Source organism: Erythranthe guttata, chromosome 9 (assembly GCF_056151865.1).
Source record: "Erythranthe guttata isolate IM_541 chromosome 9, IM_541, whole genome shotgun sequence".
NCBI lineage: Eukaryota > Viridiplantae > Streptophyta > Magnoliopsida > Lamiales > Phrymaceae > Erythranthe > Erythranthe guttata.
Window position 1 is genome coordinate 2,797,430 of NC_142541.1, and position 14,358 is coordinate 2,811,787.

The 14,358-nt window shown below is 31.8% G+C and overlaps 1 long non-coding RNA gene and 1 pseudogene across 2 annotated transcripts; one reads left to right on the top strand and one right to left on the bottom strand.

Annotated features, from left to right (window-relative positions):
- The first annotated feature begins 1,340 nt into the window (after positions 1-1,340).
- LOC148767866 (ATP synthase subunit alpha, chloroplastic pseudogene) lies at positions 1,341-2,289 on the top strand (annotated as a pseudogene). Its single transcript, XR_016033583.1, has 2 exons — positions 1,341-1,545; positions 1,739-2,289. The product of XR_016033583.1 is annotated as an ATP synthase subunit alpha, chloroplastic pseudogene (transcript).
- Positions 2,290-9,520: 7,231 nt separating this feature from the next.
- LOC148767867 (uncharacterized) lies at positions 9,521-11,489 on the bottom strand. The gene is made up of 4 exons (XR_016033637.1): positions 11,346-11,489; positions 10,451-10,852; positions 10,102-10,195; positions 9,521-9,898 (listed from the first exon to the last, which is right to left on the bottom strand). It is a non-coding gene; the product is annotated as an uncharacterized LOC148767867 (long non-coding RNA).
- Between the last annotated feature and the right edge of the window lie 2,869 nt (positions 11,490-14,358).

Sequence of the window (14,358 nt, forward strand, 5' to 3'; positions counted from 1 at the left end):
GCCCCTTGCCACTGTGCCACAGAAAGTTGGTATTGCCATTGTTACGCCGCTGTCAAGAATATTGCTTGAGACTCTCCTCTACCAAAACTTCATCGATTGGTCAAGAATAAATTAAATTGAAGAGAGACTTTATAAAATTTGTCGCAATACCGTATGTGTGTCCAAAAAAAGAAACAAAGAGTGAGATTTCGTAAACTTCATTCATAAGAAAACGTTCACGTAATTAAAGACAAGGAAATCGTTAAATTTATAAAGCCTAGTTCTTCGATCTCCCCTTATCTTTCATTATAATAGTGATTTAATTTTTTCATAAATTAACTCCAGAAAAATGTCAAAGGGAAAGAACCCTCTAGGGTTTCATAAGTTTTCATCAGTAAAGATAAAGTAACAAATCCACATTCGATAAAAACAAATCCGAAACTACTAAAATCTTACAATTTAAATACACACAAACAACCACCTAAATCAACATTTCAATATTTTCGGAAAACCAAACATGCAGATCATATCTAGAAAATCTTAAATACATCAGCCACATCATATATATGAAATCTGGAATCGAAAAAATCGAACAAATGTAATTTGATTTCGCATCAAGATGGCAAAAAAAAAAAAGCTACTTGTAAACCCTAATCATCCATTTCTTTGGAACACAAACGATAGATAAACGTCAAGGCAAAAGTTTGCTCATATTTGAAAGTATGCATACATTTTTATAGTAACAATATTCAACGTGACATGATTACTTTCCTATATCAGTAAATTTATGAATTACGTGAATAATAACACATGCCAAACAAGATAAGACGATCTATGGCATTTTTATCGTGTTATCATAGTGCGATTCTTTGAATGGAAAAAATGTTACAAGAAGAGTCGGAAAATAATTAGATAGGCTGGAAATGGATTTTTTTTCTTTTTTAATTCTTACACGCGTTCTACGATCAAGATTAAGTGAAATTGAGATTCGAGTATAAAATGAAATGAAATTAAAACAAGCCAAAAAAAACTTCCAAATATTGTTTTCTGAGTAGGATTCTTAAACCGACAAAATGGGAAATAATAATTTAAAATATCATTTAAAAAATATCAAACTTTTTTGTACCGGTAAAAACCGTATATGCTTAAGGGCTCCCTACTGCTATTAGTACCCCTGTGTTATATTATATATATTGAAATGCTAAATATATACCCCATATTATTTTATTTGCAAAAAACGCCTTCCTTTTTAGCAATTAGTACCCATGTGTACCCATGTGTCATTAAAAAAAAATGAATCAAAGGGAGGTTTTTGCCAATAAAGTAACTTGAGGTACTTTTTTAACAATTCGACATAACACATGGGAAACAATTTCAGAATCTCCCTGACGAATGGCCTGTTCTCCCCGGTCGGAATAGGTGGATTAATTCCTTCCCTTAGAACCGTACTTGAGAGTTTCCTACCTCATACGGCTCATCAATTCCTTTGGTATCCCGTTACCATACCTAAATCTAAGGAATGGGATTTTTCATGGATCTATCCCATTTTTCGGGTTAACCAAAGAGGTTCATTAAGTAAGTTTTAAACTGAAATTTGGATTGAATTTGGATTAATAATCCATTTTTTATTTCGTTTTATCTTTTTTCCCACCTTCAGCAGAAAAAATTCCCCCTCTCGTCAGAATTTTCTGAAAGGTAACTATCTCGGTTTCGTATAGAAATTTATATAGAATCTTGGAAAAAGACTTTCCTTCCTAAGAAAAGACTTACTATCTTTGGGATCTGATCCTAAGAGCCGCTAAATCAAGTTCTAGTTTAGGTGAAGGAAGTACGACCGCCTTACCTATAGTGGAAACTCAATCGGGAGATGTTTCGGCTTATATTCCTACAAATGTAATTTCCATTACCGATGGACAAATATTTTTATCTGCCGATTTATTCAATTCTGGAATCAGACCTGCTATTAATGTGGGGATCTCCGTTTCCAGAGTGGGGTCTGCAGCTCAAATTAAAGCTATGAAACAAGTAGCTGGTAAATTAAAATTGGAACTGGCACAATTTGCAGAATTAGAAGCTTTTGCACAATTTGCTTCAGATCTTGATAAAGCTACTCAGAATCAATTGGCAAGAGGTCAACGATTACGTGAATTGCTTAAACAATCCCAAGCAGCTCCGCTTACAGTAGAAGAACAGATAATGACTATTTATACCGGAACAAACGGTTATCTTGATTCATTAGAAATTGGACAGGTAAGGAAATTTCTTCTTGAATTACGTACTTACTTAAAAACTAATAACAAAGTGGAATAAACTCATACAAAACCATGGGTGGAATACATAATTCATTAATTAGTACAATATTTCATATTATTTCAATATGAACCCAAAATCCCTTGAAAAACGTGACAACATTAAATGGCACTACTGATTTCTGATTTCTGATTTCTAAATACATATATTAAATAACAACATTTTATAAAATCTCTCATTGTGATTCTTTCGCTTTTGACCAACCATTATTTTTGCTAGAATGAGAATCTCGAACAATATTTTTGTCGGTGACACAACAAGGGTAAAACCATCTTCCTTGAGGCACACTGGCAACGGGCTGACGCAAACACTATGTGTGATACTCTGCATCACATTTGTCGCAGAGTAGAATCTTCTTATTCTCTCCATCAACGCCACCAACTTTGCGTACCCCTTCACCCCAAGGTGCTTTCGGAATTACCACATCAGCATTATCATCAATATCCTTCTGGCCGGAATCCGCATCTAATGACTCTAATTTGTAGTGATTTTCTAGTTTATGGTGTATAGGAACAACCTTAATAAGAAAAATAAAAAACAAACAAAATATGAATAACCATTAGTGATCGATTGAAACTAGCTAGGTCAAAAAAACTCGGATATGCATATTCGCATTTACATAAAGATGCAAGTACATGTCTATGAATTTTCAAAGCGAGCTTTCTGAAAATAATTCTCCATAGATTAGGGTTTTCGAACCTATCACAAAAACGTTTACCTCTTCTAAACTCGGGTCGATTTTAAAATATTATCACCATATTGTATGTGACCACCATAAATAAATCTCCTACTAATTTGTTGTTTTTTTTTTTTTCCAAAAATAACACGTGCAACTGAATTATAGCTACCGTTAAAGATTTTAAGCCAGTTTTATTTAGAAGAAGACTGGCCATGGCTCTTCAGAAAAATTCATTCTTGTCATTAAACGATAAATAGATTAAAAGTGAATAAGCACGGCGTGTATACATAACAAAATACTCTATCACAATATGAAAAAAATTATCCGAAAATAAACAAGAGAAAGATCGATAAACCTTGATAAGCCAAATCCTTGCCTTTCTTTCAACATTTAGGTTGAAAGGGTTTACGATGCAGAGTATCACTCATACTGCTTGAGTCTGTCCCTTGACAGTGTGCCTCGGGGAAATTGGTCTTACCCTCTGGGAAAACTTAATCCGACGGTCAAGAACAAAAATAAATAGAAGAGATAATAGAAAAAAGTTCACATTGTCCGCTTTCGCTAAGAGAATTGGTTTTGCGCACGTGCCCTGAATAACATTGTTCAAGATACTCCACTAGCGCAACACCGTCTGTCTGTCCTAAAAAAAAAAAAAAAAGAGAGAATAACAAAAAGAGAGAGTTACAAAAATTTGACACGATAAATTATTAAAGACAAGGAAATCGGTAAACTAGGAATAATGTTATATGTTTAAATTAAGTTACAAATTTATGGCCGCAGGTGTGATGAAACAACAAAATTATTTCAACATTTAATGATAAAAGAAAAATGTTCGGTGTTTACATGCATTCACTAGAAAATCAAAATAAGTATATTCAAACGAGATCCCGGACTTAAAAAAGGATATTCTTTGTTCTCATTCATAATTAACTCCGAAAAACTGCGTCATGTCAAAAAGAAAAGAACCCTCTAGGGTTTCATAGATTTTCGTCAGTACATCGCAAAAATCTATCATATCCAAAACCATATATAGAGTGTACAAAACTTATATTCGATAAAGGCAAATCCAAAACCACCAAATTCAGTTACGAAAATCTCAATTAAGATTTAAAAACACACAAAAGAACCACCAAAAAATCCACATTTTAATAGTTTCAGAAAACATCAAGTTAATATCATCGGCCACATCATATATATCAAATTTGGAATGTAAAAAAAAAAAAAAATTGATCTCCCATGCAAACAAAGAGAAGAAACATGCCACCCAAAAAAAAAAAAAAAAAAAAAAAAAAAAAAAAAAAAAAAAAAAAAAACTACCTGTGAACAATCAAGCCAAAACTCGTGGCGGCGGTTCAAGAGGAGGCGGTGGGCGGTGGAGATCTTCAAAGAACAATTGATAAATCAGGAGAGAGAATTCCATTTATGTCAGAATTCGGACACAGCTGCGGAAAGACACATATTCCTTTTTATAGCAACTTTATGTGACGAAGAAACCTAGGAAAGTGAGGCAGCAGGTATATTAAGGTTTCAATTATTAGGGTTGCCACCTGATCAAGAAATGAAGCCCACTGGGCTTGTTGTATATTTTCAGTCAGTGTAGTTTACTTCTTCTATTCATTTTATTTTAAAAAATAATATTTAAATTGGGAGGTGCAAAAACTATCCTACATATCATATATTTTCGTCATATATTTTCGTCATTTTCTAGTTTATTAATTTCCTATCTTTTTTTCTTTTTTTGGCTGAATTTTATTGGATAGGGTTTTTATTCATGTGCTAATAAAATGAGATAATCCATGTGAAACTTATGCAAAAATCAATATCCCAAACAACACGATTACTTTACGTCTTCGAAGAGTACAAGATTTATAGTGACAAAAAAAAAATAAAAAAAAATTATGTTTTGAATGTAAGATATATGTTGATAAACAACGACTGCGACTCAATCCAAATTTACTTGTGGACGAGCTACAGAAATGTTTGTGCTTCCCCAAAATCTATCAAACAACTTTTCTACATCTATGGTATATATATAAATAAAATTAAAAGTAAGATGTTGGAAAAATAAGATTCTATATGTGTTCAATTACGTGACACTTTCGTTTTTTTCACAAATATAATTTATATAGTTTGCTACGTACTTTAACGTACGTATGCATACATTTTTATAGTAATAATGTTGATATGTAGATAACCTCATAGTTAATATTGTGACATGAATTTTTTTCAGTATCAGTAATTTTATGAGCGTGAATAATAACATATGCCAAACTAATTCGAATGGCTGGAAATGTGTTTATTTTTTATAACTTCTACGATTAAGAAAGTTTGTAAATGTGTAACCTTGAACAGCAGGAAAAATAATTGTGATAAAAAATGTCGATCCCTCAAACCCCCCTATGAGTTTTAGCCAGAGGCACCTTCCCCCCTAGCTCGAGTTTGTGTTACAAACTCGTAGATTATGCGACAGATGATGGGTTTTTTGACGTAAAATGACAATAATACCCTTCTATCCATTTCATTAAATATAAATAATCTAATATATAGGGACTCAATTCCAATATCTATAAATTTAAAAAAAATCTAATCACGCACCATCTTCCTCCAACCCAAATTCTAACCAATCCTCATAATCTTGTAAACTAAGAAGGCATCCGAGTTATTGAAGAATGGCGATGCACTATCGGGGAGGTTTTTGACGAGCCTTGGAAACTAGGAAGGCGTCCAAATTGTGGTGAAAATTACAATTTTGAGTGGGATTTTGATCTTCGTCGGAGAATTTGGTGAAGCGGAGGTCGCCGGACAATAAATTGGCGACACAATTGGAGAAGATCTGAACTAGGACGGCAACGAAGATGTTTTGTCAGGGGCGCGCAACATGGATTTGACGATGAAGAAGCAACTCCGATTCATCTTTTTTTTTCTTTCTTTTTTGTTCCTTTTTTTAATTTATTTATTTTTAATACATATTTTTGCCATATTGTGTATTTAAAATTCAAATATAAAAACTATGAAATGTAAATGAAAAGATTACAAAACATAATAGAAAAATTAAAATCTTACAATATATATTTAATAAAGTTAAAAACAATTATGTTATAATTACTAACACCAATCCTATAATTGCTTGAGTATGTTATTTAAAAAATATTGTATGGCAGTTTAAGAACAATTTTAATCACATAGATTTTTCTTGCAGTTCTTGACAATTTTGAATACATAAGGACTTAGGTGGTGTGTTTGCAAATGCTTTTTCGAAGTCATTATGAGTTTTTTAATGTTTTAAAAAATCTGATTTTGAACCAAAAAAAGAAACTCATAATTACTTTGGAAAAAAGTTTGCAAACACCACCTTAGAGCGACTGTGTGAATGCCATAAATGTTTTTTTTGGCCAATATTTCTTGCTTGTGCATGCCGCGCGGTTTAATTCAATATGTAACATATTATTGGGTAATTATGCACTGATAACTACCGTATAATGTGTATTCCAAGTAGTAATTGTGTGAAAGCTTGTGCCAAGAATTTATAATGTGAAATTAATTTTGAATCAAATTTGCCTCGTGCATTTTTGTTTGGTTTTTGTTCGCTAACGTTGTACAAAAGCTCATATAATAATAAATGGATATTTGTACAACAAATAATTTAACCGTATTTTAATTGGCCAAAAAAATGTATAATACATAAATTTTCAATAAAATGAAGATAAAACCTCAATTTTTTTCCAACAAATTTATGTGGCGACGTTATTGAACTAATATACAAAAGTTTATGGAATCTCTCTTCAGTTTCTTTTGCTCTTGACCCACCGGTGTTTTGCTAGAAGAAGAATCTCAAACAATATTCTTGTCAGCGGCACAACAAGGGCAAAACCAACTTCCTTGAGGCACACTGACAACGGGCGGACGCAAACAGTATGTGTGATACTCTGCATCACTTTTGTCACAAGGTAGAACCTTCTTATCCCATGGTGCTGTAGGAATTGCAACATCATCAATATCCTTCTTAGAATTCGCATCTTGTGACTCTGATTGGTAGTGATTTTATAATTTTTGCTGTAGACAATCAACCTAAACAAACATTTTTTTTAAACAAAAAATCCAAACACCAAACAAAGGCTATGTGAGTAAAGGAAGAATAAACATACTAGGTTCAAAAAACTCATGTATGCACAGATTCAAGTGATAGATACATAGAAAATGTGTACATCTTTCAAATGTAAGGATATAAATGTGTGACCTTATTCAAAACATGCGGATTCAAAGAAGGATCTCGAATATGTTTTTGTTCTCAAATGCGTGCATAGATTGACCAGGAAAATAAAAATAAGAGAGTTCTCATTTACGTATAGTATACGATGCAGAGTATCACTCATACTGCTTGAGTCTGCCCCTTGCCACTGTGCCACATGGAAGTTGGTATTGCCATTTTTGTGCCGCTGTCAAGAATATTGTTTGAGACTCTCCTCTACCAAAACTTCATCGGTTGGTCAAGAACAAATTAAATAGAAGAGAGATTTTATAAAATTTGTTGCAACACCGTATGTCTGTCCAAAAAATAAACAAAGAGTGAGATTTTGTAAATTCCATTCATAAGAAAAGGTTCACGTAATTAAAGACAAGGAAATTGGTGTTTACATGCATTCACTGAAAAATCCAAATAAGTATATTCAAACGAGATCTCATTTTCCTTTTTGATTTGATGCATTTTTTCGGACCCGATTTATGAGATCATGACTTGAGAAGGAAAGAATGAAAGAACAAGAAAACACACACACACACACACACATGTATATATATATATATATATATATATATATATATATATATATATATATATATATATATATATATATATATATATATACATAAATCGGGTCCGAAAAAATGCATCAAATCAAAAAGGAAAATGAGATCTATCATTAGTACTTGATCCATAGATACGATATAGAATTTATATTCAGTAAATAGAAATCCGAAAGTAGTTACAAAATTTAGTTACTAAGATATTAAAATCTAAGTGGGCATAAAAACAAGGAAATCATCATTTTTGAATAGTTTCAAAAACCCTAAATTTGATAGGTAAATTACAATAAATGATTTGGATCGACGACAATGCCACGAACCAAACATATCAAATCAGGAATAAAAAATGAAACAAATTAAATTCGATATAGCAGCAAACAAACTAATCAAAGAGATGAAAGATTAAAAAAAATACCTGTAAACCGTCATCGGATAAACGTCTAGACAAAAATGAAGGCGGTGGAGGTTCGGGAGGCGGCGGTGGGTGGCGGAGTTCTTCAAAGAACGATGATGGATACATCAGGAGAGAGAATTCCACTTGATGTCTGAATTCAGACACAGATACGCTCCTTTTTATAGTAATTTTATCTAATAACTAAACCTAGAAAAGTGAGGCGGATATAATATCTAGGGTTTCAATTAGGGTTGCCACCTGAAGACAATAAGCCCATTGGGCTTTGATATTTGTTTCACTCCGGTTTACTATACGTTCTATTCATTTCATTCCAACAATAATATTTAGATAATATTTAATTATTTTCTATCTTTGGTTTCTTTTTTATTCCTGAATTTTATTGGATAGAGTTGTTATTCATAAATGAGAGAATCCAACAATTAAATTTCTGCAAACATCTCTATCCCAACTCCCAATGACACAATTACTTTATGTCTTCGAATACAAGATTTATCGTTAAAAAAAAAAAAAAAATTTATGTTTTGAATGTAAGATATATGTTGAAAAATAAAGACTGCGACTTCATCCAAATTTACTTATAGACGAGCTACATAAACGTTTGTGCGTCCCAAAAATTAATCGGACAATGTTTTTGCATCACAATAATTGTATAAATGAAATTAAAAAGTAAGATGTTCTAAAGTAAAGATTCTACATGTGTTCAAGTACGTGAAACTTTCGATTCTTACATAGTTATTATAATTTGTAGTTTTCTCATGTTCGAACGTATGTATACATTTTTATAGTAATAATGTTGATATGCAAATAAATTGATCATAATTAGTACTGTGGCATGAATATTTTTCGATATGATCAGTAAATTTACGAGTTACGTGAATAATAACATATGCCAAACTAGACCAGGTGACTTATGGCAATTTTATCGTGTTATCATAGTTCGACTCTGTGGATGGAATAAGTGACAACAAGAGTCGAAAAGTAATTCGAACAGCTCGAACTTCTTTTTTTTTAGATTTTTATATTTTTTTATTCTTAGGACCTTCTACGATTAAGATTAAAGTGAAATTGAAATTTGAGTATAAAAATGAAATAGAATTAAAAACAAGCCTAAAAACACTTACAGACATTGCGTAAGGGCAATATTTTTAAAATATCATTTTTTTTGTGTATCGGTAAAATCCCTATATGCGTAAGGGTTCTCGATTGCGACTCCAATAATTCGATCAATAATGAACACAATACCGAGTTTATTGCAATTAATACCCCATATTACTTTATACGCAATTAGCAATGAATAGAGTTGTTGCCCTAGAAATATTTTGGCTACAAGCAAAAAAATGAAACTACTGATTTTTGATTTCTTAATTGTAACAATATCAAAAATTATAGCTAAATACATATAATAAATGACAACATTTTATAAAATCCCTCTTCGGTTTCTTTTGCTCTTGACCAACCGATGTTTTGGTAGAAGGAGAACCTCGAACTACATTCTCGTCAGCGACACAACAAAAGCAAAACCTACTTCCTTGAAGCACACTACGCAAACAATATGTGTGATACTCTGCTTCACATTTGTCGCAAAGTATGGAACTTTCTTACTCCACGGTGCTCTTGGGAATTGCAGCATCAACAATATCTCCTTCTTAGAATCCGTATCTAATGACTCTAAATTTTACTGATTTTCCAATTTCTGATCGTCAACGAACAATCTAAATAAATTTAAAAAAAACCAAGGGTAAATGTGACTAAAGCAACAATAGCTCTCAAGACCTAAGATTACGTAAAGAATGACCACATATTCGAGTTATATATATATATATATATATATATATATATATTATATATATATATATATATATATATATATATATATATATATATATATATATATATATATATATATAATGTGTACCTCTCTCAAATATGAGGATTCAAATGCGTGACATATTTCTCAACGAACCAAAGTGTGACATATTCCTCGCTCAAATCTGCACATTTCACAAAAACTACAAGTCGAGAACAAAGCTATGTTTAGAAAGAGAACAATAGAAAATAATTTAAATGGCTAATAATAAACCATATAATTAAACAAATGCAACATTATTGTAAAAGATACGATAACTTAACACGGAAATGTCCGAAATTTAAATTCATATACAAGTCCATGGAAAAATAATACGTGTCTAAAGCATCACCACGGAACGAATTAAATTATTACGCGGTCGATACATTCATGTGCATCAAAACATAGAAAAAAATACCTCTTGTAAATCTTCGACAAACGCTTTATTTGCACCGTACCCATGGATGAAGGCGTGTGCAGAGTTGTGGAATATAATTGACGAGGAAAGGAAAAATAAGAGGGTTCTCATTTACGCCGAGTGTACGATGCAGAGTATCACTCATACTGTTTGAGTCTGCCCCTTGACAGTGTGCCTCATGGAAGTTGGCATTGCCTTTATTGGGTCGCTGACGAGAATATAGTTCGAGATTCTCCTCTACCAAAACCTTCATCGGTTGGTCAAGAATAAATTAAATAGAAGAGAGACTTTATAAACTTTTTTACGCTTCCCCTAAGAAAATTGGTTTGCCGAAAATTGGTTTTGCACACGCGTGGCTTATAAATATTGTTCAAGATACTCCACCAACGCAACACCGTCTATCTGTCCACAAAAAAAGAGAGAGTTAAATAAAAAATGACACTGACAAAATATTAAAGACAAGGAAATCGGTAAAACGGGATCCTTGTTGTTCTCCCATTATCTCTCGTTCTTTTAGTTATTTAATTTTTCTCATAAATTAACTCCGAAAAAATGCATCAAATCTAAAAGAAAAGAACCTTCTAGGGTTTCATAAGTTTTCATATATCAGAAAAAATGTAAGCCTAAAAGGGCAAAAATCTATCACCCAAACCTATAGAAAGTACCAAATTTACATTCGGTTTCGGTTTGGGTTTCAGAAACATTTTAGTAGTTTGAGAAAACAAATAAAAAATGCAGATTATAAAACATCTCCATTTGCCACATCATTATGTATCAGATCTGGACTAAAAAAACCGGAAAAATTAAATTCGATTTCGCATGCACACAATGTCACAAACTAATCAAAAGACGAAAGATGCCGAAAAATTAAAAAAGAAGAAGAAGAAACAACTACCTGTAAACCGTCATCCATTTCTTTGAGACCTAGATAAACATCACGGCAAAAATGGCGGCGGAGGTTCGGGTGGAGGCGGTGGGCGGTGGAGATCTTCAAAGAACGGTTGACGAAGATCCATTTTTGTTATATATATCCCGACACAGATTCAGACAGATATATATTCCTTTTTATAGTAATTTTATCTGACGAAGAAACCTAGGAAAGTGAGGCAGCAGATGTATTAGGGTTTCAGTTAATCAGGGTTCCCACCTGAAGAAATTAAGCCCATTAGGCTTGGATATTTGTGTCGGTATAATTTACTTATTCTAATCATTTTATACTACTAGGAAGATGCACGTGCGATGTACGTGTCTAGTTATATATTTTGTTAATTTTTAATTTTTAATATTGCATTTGGTAAATCTATCTAAAATATCTCTATATAAAAAATATTATAAATTATGGCAAATGACAAATAGGCCATGACAATAGCATTTAATTAAAAAGGGACATCTAACTGTTTTGTCTTCCAAATAAATCCACCTCATTCAAACTTATTTGCAAATAAGAAAAACCATTTTATGTATACCAAATTACCCCTCTTGAAACCCTAATTCAACTCCAATTTCATGATTTACATCCCAATTTCATGATTTACACCCCAATTTAGCCCAATTACACAACTTAACCAATTTTGACACCAATTTTGACCGCCACCGCCGGAGGCTGCGGGTTAGTCGTCATTGACCGCCGTTCTCCAGCATTGACTTTTTTTAATTAGTTTTTTCTTCAAAATAAATATTTTAATTAATATTACTGTCTTGGCCTGCTATATTACTGTTGGAGACAGTAATTTTACTGTATTAATTAATTTGATCGTCTTGGCCTGCAATATTGTTGTCTTCGACCATAATATTACTGTCTCATGCAATAATATTACTATTTGGGACATTATTATTAGTAATATTGTTGTTCGGGAAAGTAATATTGATAATATTATTGTTTGGGACAGTAATATTAGTAATATTAGTGTTTTGACATTCAATATTACTATCTCAAACAATAATTTGGTTGTTGACACAGTAATTTAGAGAGAGAAAAATTGAAATTATGAAAATGGGGGTTAATGTGAGATATTTGTTCAAATCCAAGGTCGATGTGCAATATTGATGAAGTGGGAGTATAATTGATGGAATTGTTAAAAGTTATATTATGGAGAGAATTTTAGACAAAAGACATGAGGATAAGTTTATTTACAAGACTGTTTTTTGTCTGAACCAATGTGCATTTAAATCATTTGTGATGGGCCTATTTGCTATTTGCCCTATAAATTAACCATGAGATTATTTTTTCTTAAAGGTTCCTAAAAAAAGTTTGTATCAAGTCAAATGATGGAAAATCTGAATAATTATTTCACATTATTTCCTGTTTGCATTATGTATTTATGTTAGGTATATATTTTCACCAAAGTAATATTTTAATTTAGAATGTTTAAATACTTGAATGCACGAATAATATATTCTTTTAGTACGATTCTCTTTTTTTTTATAAAATTTTAATATTGAAGTAAAAGTAATTTCATACCTAGTATGCATTCTTATTTCAAAATAAATTTCATTTTGTCATAATAGAACATTTAATTATATTAACTTGTTTCTTCTTCGATTCTCCTTTTTCTGACCTCTTATTTTCTGGAATTGTCTTCAATCTGAATTATTTATTTTCTTTGGATCGATTGTTCATGTAGCCATTTACTTTTATTTAAGTTCTATATTTTCGTTTGAATCAAGTTCGATTTTTAATTCCTCATGTATTATTGGGGTAAACAGCATAAAATCCCCTTGTGTTAAAGAAAACATGCGCCAAATTCCCCTGTGTTCTTTTTCTTGCGTTAAATCCCACTGTGTTTTATTTTACTTTCCACGAAATACCATTTTCCGTTAAAAGTTAACACCGTTGACTATAGAGGGGGTTTTATGCAAGTTTTTTGTAACATAGGTGGATTTAATGCAAAATTATGCACCAAATCCCCCTATGTTACAAAAAAATTGCATAAAACCCCCTCTATAGTTAACGGCGTTAACTTTTAACGGAAAATGGGATTTCGTGCAAAGTATAATAAAACACAAGGGGGTTTTACGCAAGAAAAAAAATATAGAGGGATTTGGCGTAGATTTTCCTTAACACAAGGGGGTTTTATGTTGTTTACCATGTATTATTGATATGTTGTTGTTTGGTGTTATGAAGACAATAGAATTCATGGTGTAGGTAAGAATAAATCAATAAGGAACAAAAACACATGTTTCTTCCTCATATAATTTTTAATTTATCTTTAATTATAGGGGTAATTTGCTAAACACTCTCAAGTCTAATTTTATTTCATCTCAGGACAAACATATTTTCACATTTTTCTAAAAGTCGCTCGTGCAACTTAGTTAATTAGAGAGATTAGACTGACACATCATTTGTCCTCAAAATCACATCCAATCAAAATATGACGTTTTTTTTTTTCAACTCCTCCGCTTCTCCCTATTAGTCATCCGTCTCCGACCGCCCAATTCACGCGAAAAGGTTATTATATATCACCGGTCTCAGTCATCCTTTTTCAGTTTCAAATGTATATTTTTAGTCCAAATTCTCCAACTTATGTATTCATTTTCAGTTTAGGCAGTCTAAGCTCTCCAACTAAGTTGTCTATATTTTTTAGTCTAAGATGTCTATTTTCTATTTAAGTTGTCCAACTAAGCTGCCCAATGAACTTTTAGCAAATTCAAAATATTCGGGCAGACAGTTAGCAATACAAAATGTTTTTGAGAAAAAAATAACTAAGTCTTTGCTTAATTAAATCATAAATAAACTTATTATGGATCAACTAAACCTAAGAAAATATTCCCTACATATTGTTTTCATGTAGAAGTAGATCAGAATTTAGTGATAGCTACAATTAGATCTTGATCGGCCTTGATCACATGACTTTGTACAATTACATTCTTTATGTTTTACCATATTTCCGAAAAGACAACTCAATATG